General features: G+C 44.0%; 1 non-coding gene across 1 annotated transcript; it reads left to right on the top strand.

Annotated features, from left to right (window-relative positions):
• The first annotated feature begins 6,383 nt into the window (after positions 1 to 6,383).
• LOC142580597 (U2 spliceosomal RNA) lies at positions 6,384 to 6,567 on the top strand. The gene has a single exon (XR_012827795.1). It is a non-coding gene; the product is annotated as a U2 spliceosomal RNA (small nuclear RNA).
• The last annotated feature ends 1,959 nt before the right edge of the window (positions 6,568 to 8,526 follow it).

Here is an 8,526-nt window from a genome sequence, read left to right as displayed (position 1 = left end):
GATGAGGAGCGATTGAAGACGAGCGTCCAAACCTCAAAAGAAACAACAAATGTCACGGTCGCCTCTCTGTCGGGATGCAAGAAATTGCCCTGGCGTCGCTCCTCCTTTTCCTCACTTCTCTTCCTCCAAAGTTCCACCCGTTCCCTTTCTTTCCCTCACGCCCTCCATTATTTCATCCACCCATTCTTCCCCACTTCCCTTTTTCCCGATGCCCTGTCGCGCTCCATCAGCGACTTTTCAACGGCGGCCGTAGAATAACAATGGCGTCCCGTTTCTCGTTTCCTCCTGACTTCGGTTGCTGCTTTCGCGGTGCTTTAAAAGCGGGACCACGCTGCTCCGGCTTCTATTTTTTCTTCCCGCGTCCCTCTTTTATTTGCGCTCCCTTCGTCCCTTTCTATTCTGCCGCTTGTTGATAGAGGCCCTGATGGCGGGGGGCGCGCGTGAAAATCGATGTTCGAGTGAAACTCGGCGCGGAGAGCGAGAGATGTCCTGACTGCGCACGATGAGGGCCCGTAGCCGCGCCTTTCCAGGGGGAAAGGTACTCGCACGAAATCGAAGACGTTTTATAGGCACGCACAATCTGTAGATAGAGAGTGATTCGCCAGCTGTAGCTGAGAAAAAGCCAGTGACCGCAGCATAGTTAGGTACTCTTCAACTCCGCCAAACCTGCAGTGACTGCACGGTGGCGCTTCGCGTACAAGTAATGAACGAGAAAAGCAAAAAAATAATTATCCGAGTACAGTCAGACCTTGTTATGTAGAAATGGTATATAACGAAACAATACATATACCCAAGCCCAAGTAAGTAAAATTCCCCATGAAATCTCCACAGTGATTCATAGTACAGTACACGCTACCTAATGGACATAAGGCAGTAATGGATGTAAGGCAGTAATTCTGACTTCCCCTTCAACTTCATTATAACGTGGTTTTACTTAAGTTCTTTTTTTTTCGTATATATTCTTTTCTGTAGTAAGTGACCTATCCAGCACCTTTTGCCATGGTTCTTCTTTCTTGCTGGCGCAGGCGCACTAAGATGTTTACAAGCCTTTTTCACAATAAATTTTCAGTCAGCACTTGTGTTGTATCACCCGCCTTTGTCATCGCCTTGCTATGATTATCACCCATGAACCAACGCCGACTTGACCAGTTTTGTATCCTCTTAAACATGATGGGCTCGCTTTCTCAGTTTCTTGTTAATTACAACACCGCCATAGCCTCGAGAAGTGCTGGCTAAGACCCCCAGGTCTGGATTTAGCACTCATTCCCATATAGCCAAGAAAGCTGCAGGTGGGATAGCTGCCTCTGTAGATCAATGGTAAAAAAAATCGCATGCGTCATGCAGAAGATGGAGGTTCTGCTGTTACCCGTGGTAAGTTCATGATTTTCGGCGTTTTCCGTACTGTTTATTCATTTCAATTAAAAGAACAGTTAATATAGCCAATGTTTGCTTTGTCATCGTTATGTGCTGACTTCAAGCTGCGCGTATGTCAAAGAGCGGACCGAGGAGATCAATTCAACGACATAGGTGGGGCACCGATTCATGTGTGGGAGGAGCATATGAAAATGGACGAGTTGAAACAGACGGACGATTTAAAGCGTGGTCGGGGTAAACACAAGAAATAGTGAAGTCGCACTTGAATTACCACGTTCTTTGGCAGTTCAGGTTGTCTACGTCGCAGTCGCGGGAAAGTTAGACCATAGTGGGAGTACTGCTTACGGCGCAGTTAGACAAGATACCTAAATAAATAAATAAATAAATAAAGAAAGAAAGAAAGAAAGAAAGAAAGAAAGAAAGAAAGAAAGAAAGAAAGAAAGAAAGAAAGAAAGAAAGAAAGAAAGAAAGAAAGAAAGAAAGAAAGAAAAAGAATGAAGATACGCCTTTGAACTACACATTTCTTCGCACATGATGAATAAATATGGACGCCTACCATCTCAAGGGACGCAAAAGCGCACTGAAAACCATGACCCGCTTACGCATAACACTTTCAGATGTAATGCAAGAAATCTTTTTTTTTAATTTTAATGAAATTTCTCGGAACGAACACGTTCATTCTGTTTCCTAGCCTAGAGGTGCTGCTGCTTTTACAGTTATTGCGAGTGCACCGTATCTTTTTATGGTGTTTTCAGAAAGGACCTATTTATTCCCCTGATAACAGGGGACTAAATATACACACCATACACACAAATATACACTTATACGCTTACACACACCACGCCGGAACTCCTTCTTTGCTCTGACAGCCGCGAACTGCTCAAAACCAGCCCTGAGAATAACCCCGGCTCCGAACTTTGAGCCTCTGAAGTCACAAAGTCTAGATACGGTGGCACAGACCACGATTTCTTCCAACGGACGATCCAGCGGTTAGGATCAGCCTATTCCCTAGCCCCCGATTGTTGTTCACAGTAATATAGCGGCTTCTGACTCGATCCGAAACACTTACACGCAAGTGATACTGAACTCTAACTGTAGAGTCCACTCGAGAGCGGTTCATGATATTGCAGCTTCCCGAGATGAGAAAGAGGGAGGTGGAGAGAGGACGTGATCAGTCGTGATACGCAAAGTATCGGGTTGTTAAAAGGCGCCATGCACGGATAGTGTTATCAACGCAGTGCAACAGCTCGAGCAGAAACGACTAGCACTCTGCTAGATGACTTATGCGCTGTCTTTCCTGTGTCCCTGTCCACCGCAGTCCAGATGTACGACGAATATAAGGTGACCGAACACCGTATCGAATATGAAAGCACCGGAGCTTATGGGGGCGTAAAGCCCAAACACCGTGCGAGCTATCTTGTGCGCTGCGGCGAGGAGCGACGGCTTCGAGTGACAAAACGGGACGCTGCGCGAACAGGTAGCTCGTTGTTGTCGCTCAACCACTCGGTTCTGGAAATCTAGAATTGGTCGACCGGAAGTGCTATGAGAGGCTAGCCAACAGCGTGAAGCCGGATCTGGATGTACATAACTCAAGTACTACCGATCGTCGCACGGAACGAGCAAACAACCGAATTTTGAGTCATGAAAGAACAAAAAGAAAAATCTACTAAACGGCCTTGAGAAATATTCTATGCTGCTCCGTACAGCAAAACGAATCGACCTAAATTACTGGAGCAGACTCCACGACACACCGGCAATATTGAGGACACGTCGCTCTACGTCATCGCTCGGGTTGCCGTTTTATTTGCAGGAGACCATTGAACGCGAAGGCCACCTCCACCGCGTCGCTTGTTGCCGTCACGCACAAATTTCTTACATGGGGTTTATACTTAATTGCATCACCATTAAACTATGACTGTATTGAGTTTGCGCTTCTTGAATGATTTTTGCTCAAGAGCGGACAAAAGTGATGCAGTAGAACACGTTGTGGGGCTATAGTTGGTTCAGAGCTTTCAAAAGATGAAGAGCCGAAAGAGACAGCCCATTAAGAACAAAGACAAGACAAGGCGCCTTCTCCTGTCTTTGTTCTTTCTTAGTGTGCTGTCTCTGTTGGCGCTTCATTCATTCATTCATTCATTCATTCATTCATTCATTCATTCATTCATTCATTCATTCATTCATTCATTCATTCATTCATTCATTCATTCATTCAAATATCTTTATTGAGTGTTCTGCGATTTGGTGGGGTTCGCCTGGACCCCGCCTAGGTTTCGGCCAAGGGTTGTTGGCCCTTGGCGGCTTCCTCGGCTCGCTGGACGGCCTATAGTTGGGGCTGCAGGTGCGAGCTGAGCAACGCAGACTCTCAGCGCGCGCGGAGGCTGTCGCTGTTTGAGGCTGCATCACCGTTATCCTTTATTATAGTCGTACATTCCCATAGGATATGCTCCAGGGTGGCTCTAGAGTCACAATGTCTGCACTTGTCAGTCGTGTATAAATCTGGGTGTATTAGGTGCATGATAGCTGAACTCGGATAGGATATGGTCTGTAACTGCCGCCATCCGAGAGAATGATTTTAGCTTAATTTTGGGTGCGGCGGCGGGAATGTGCGCCTGTCAGTCTATGGTGTTGTGTAATTTCGTGAAATCCGGTCATTCGATATTCCCACTCCCACTCATCGGTAGTCGGTGAGGCGGGGCTAACCGAGGCTGGGTCGGTAATCTCTCGAGCCATGCGGTGCGCTGCCTCATTGCTACCATCTGGTAATGTGTGAGCGGGTGTCCAGATGATATTGACGCTGTTGTCGTGGTTATTAGATAACTTTACGAGTCGTAGTGCCTCTAGGGAGATTCGACCGATTCGACACACACACACAAACACACACACACGTGTTTATAAATAAATAAATAAATAAATAAATATATATATATATATATATATATATATATATATATATATATATATATATATATATATATATATATATATATATATATATATATATATATATATATATATATATATATATATATATATATATATATATATATATATATATATATATATATATATATATATAAACACGTAGGGGAAGAACGAAACTTCCCGGACTCCGACGAAGGAGGCCGGTTCCTTAGGTGAAACTTCAGCAAAGCGACGTCTTTGTTTCTCCTACGTGCTTATAGATTTCTTTCCCCTGTTCTACAGCCGGATCCTGTGATTCAACGCTTCAGTGATATGCTGGGTGTATCATTTTAACGGAATTTTTAAAAATCGCCTGTGACATATTGCGCAAATCTACTTATTCAGCTGGATTTCAAAACGGCAGACATTACTTGCACTAGAAATCAATTGCACATTTTCATATTAAACAGAATTTCACTAATAAACTTTCTAGCTCATTATTTTGGCACTGATCTTGCAATACAAGAATTTAAGCCAATGATTTCACAAGACACTACTTCACAAGGCAAGCTTCGCAAGACTACTTGGAACAAATTTTGGAACTAGCATTTCGAACAAATAGCAAATCTGGAACGAATTCTGAGGATGACACCAACTTCTGGTTAAGCGCAGTAAAGCTTGCGGTAAATACGCGCTCTGGTTGCACTTACTTTCTTTAACACTTTATTTTTGCGGTCTGAAGCTCGAAAATTCAGGAGCACCAGTGCACTTCGTCGCAAGCTTTAGGAACGCACACAGTGAAATTTGTGTCATCCTCAGAATTCGTTATAAATGGATATGACTTTCCAAGTCACCGGCTATAATTAGTAAATTGCAACACGTTACGTAATGCAATTAGTTTACAGGTTAATTATCAAATATTTGTCAATTAATAAATTACCGCCTTTCGTTTTCTGTGAAAACAATGTCTGCCTGTGAGAGTATTCGCTCAAGAAGGTAGCATTGTGCTACATATGTCATGTGAGAGAAAAAAACACATTCTGTTAACGATAACATAAAACACGCCGCATATGCCACCTTTTATTTACAGGATGTCCCAGCTAACTTTATCCAAGCTGTTCAAAGAAATAGAGTAAAAACGTAACACGGTGCAAGGTACAATTATGAGACCTATGGTGTGCTGACGACCGAACACGATAGGACTTAAAATCGTGTCTTGCGCCATATTTAAACAAAAATCTTTTGATTTGTTAATAGCTTGGCCAACGTTGGGTGGAACACCCTCTATATACGGTGTCCCAGCTAAATTTAGACAAGCTGTTCAACAACAACAAAAAAAAAATGGATCCGATTCTAAGACTTACCATATTCGATCTTCAGGCCTCTAACGACCCAACATAGCAGGTGTTATAATTTTATCTTGCAAGTCATTCTTTCAATATTTTTTTTTCGTTCCTTAACCTCGTGCCAAGATGAAGAACATCGATAGCGTACAACCTTCGTGTTCGGTGACCGCCGCTGTTAGAATGGTAGCAGAAGTGCTTGGTTTGGGGCAAGTCGTCCATTAACTGCACTTTGACCGAAATTCTGGAAATTAAAAACAGGTTTGCGTCAAAACGGTGCCGCAACTGCTGACTCCTTAGCAAGTGTCGCGACAAATTAAAAATATGTTGCATTGATTAGAAAGATTCCGATCGAAAAGATGAATTATCGCCAGGGGTTGTCCCTGGTGACGAAACTTGGATCTACGAAAGTGGCATCGAGTTGAAGTAGAACTTGATCAAGGTGCGGAAAAAAGAAAGAAAAAAACATATGTCAAAGACAAAAAAAAAAAGTCACGAGCCATTGCACTCTGTGGAGACGGATGACCAGTGAAGCTGTTTAGCAGACGACACAGAGGCGGCACAGAATTTCGAACAAATGTACGAATTCATTTGCCGTGACTTTTGTATACATTCGCGTGGACCGTGGGACCACCGCCTCGAGGAGCCGAAGGAAACTAGATAAGCGCGACGTTACGCAGGACCGCCACCACGGGACAGCGGAAGGAAAGGAACGGAGATACACAAGCGCTTGGAACGCCGACAAAGAGAGGGCGGGGCGAGCGCAGACGTGGCCGACGCGGGGCAAATTGTAGCATCTGTTGTTATCAGCTCAACATCTGATACTGGTTGTATTTGAACCCAAGATGTTAAACTTATCTTTGCGAGTTGGCGGAGTGCTCGAAGCCTGCTTCGCTTCCGCCGCGGGTCCGCCCGGTATTGCACCATCTTCGAGATCGGCCCACGGTTATTGTTCGCGCAGGACAAAAATAAAATATAGACCCCTAGCCGTAAACGGCTTCGCTGTGAAAAAATAAAAAGAAGAAAGGAAGCAAAGCACGCGGGAGAATAAATCAAAAGCCAAAGTAATGTCGATCCAGTTTTTTTTTTTTTTATTGCCATAAGCTTGCACCCCCAATTTATACCTGAAGGTCAAAATGTCACTACAGCGTTCTACGTGGGGTTCCTGAAGCGAATAGAATATTGCGTGTGCTGCGGCAACCAAGTTTATCGAAAGAGGGGGCGCTAGATTCTGCACCACGACAATACCCCCGTGCACTCTGCTTTGACAGTGCGTGAGTCCTCGGCACGCAAATGTATAAGTGTGCTGAAACACCCTCTGCACTCGCTGGATTTCGTTCCCTGTGGTTGCTTCTTCTCTTTTGTTGTTCCCCAAATGCAAATTGGGACTTCCAGCGCAGTATTTCGGTGACGTAACGACAGCTCGAAAGAAAATGACATTGCTGCTGAAGCGCTCAACAGAAAAATGATTTCTAAGGGCACTCCCAGCAATGCAAGAATAGGTGGGACCAGTGTATTGTGTCTAACGGGAAGTATGTTGAAGGCGAACACAATTATGTATGTTTATGTATGTATGTATGTATGTATGTATGTATGTATGTATGTATGTATGTATGTATGTATGTATGTATGTATGTATGTATGTATGTATGTATGCATTTGATTTTTTAAAAGCACTTAACAAAGTTCTAGGGCATACCTAAAATGGAAGAATATATATATATATATATATATATATATATATATATATATATATATATATATATATATATGTGTCTGTGTGTGTGAGTGTGTGTATTCGTGCCGGTTCGAGTCACGGCGCCCGCTTCCGCTCTAAATGGCTTCGATCGGTTTCTCGTTTGGGACCCGATGAATAGAGACTATCGATTGCCGGCCCTTTCTTCCCTACCGCCCTTCCCCTTTCTTCTGCCGGGCTCATAAGCGAGCACGAGGCAACAGTGACGCCCTGCTATACCAAGGACCATCATGACGAGGCCGTTGTATTCGTTGCCTCGCTCACTCTGTCCGCTTCACGGACGTCCGATTGCAGGCCACATTCACGACCGAGGAGCTTTTTCAGACGTCTGCCGGAAGATGTAACGCCGAAACGACTCAAAGAAAGGAACAACAAAGCAACACTGTGTCTTTCGCTGGCAAACTGATTGGGGCACGGTCGCCTTTCTGAATAAAGTGCTCTAACGCTGCGTTGTAGCATCACAGCAGGCCCATTTTGTGCTCGATTCGTGCGGGTATATGTCGCTGGTGACGCCGTTTGATACATGTAGGGAGGGTTAATGGCATGTTCATTTGTGGTCGCACGTTGGAAGAACAAGTGAGTCGCAAAGTATCAATGGTTTTTTTTTTCCTAATATAAAAATGAATGGAAGAGTCCGTTCATGTTAGAGCAAAGTTAGGCGCGCAGACACAGGCACGCGGAGGGGAAAACGGGCAACACAAACACCGTCATTTCTTTTTGTCGCATGCTGAAGACGGCTATTTCATTGCACTTGGTTGTCAAATAGCATAAGGCCATTCAAGAAAAAAAATAAATCATCAGAAAAAGGAACATGTATGCACTCTTTTCTGCCATACTTTAGCTCTTTCTTTTTCTCGCTAATTTGCCAAAGTGAGAGGTAAGTCGAAATTTACGGCGACGCCCCCTCCCCCCCCCCTCCTTATCCCATACGCACGCTTGTAGATATTTCTATCCCTCGCGCACATGCGGGCCCATAATTTGCTTTCTAAGTTATTTTCTTTTCTTTCTTTTGGACATTTCAGAACGGGGAATGGACTAACAGAAAAAGAAAGCGATGAATAAATATTGCATTTTTGACCATTTGGCTGATATCTGGGTCAGTAAGAACGATAAATGGTGCATAAATCTGCAGAAATGACGTCTGTGTTAAGC

This window comes from Dermacentor variabilis, chromosome 4 (assembly GCF_050947875.1).
Source record: "Dermacentor variabilis isolate Ectoservices chromosome 4, ASM5094787v1, whole genome shotgun sequence".
NCBI classification, from domain to species: Eukaryota; Metazoa; Arthropoda; class Arachnida; order Ixodida; family Ixodidae; genus Dermacentor; species Dermacentor variabilis.
Note: the sequence above shows the minus strand (reverse complement) of the source record. Positions and strands in the feature narration are given on the sequence as shown.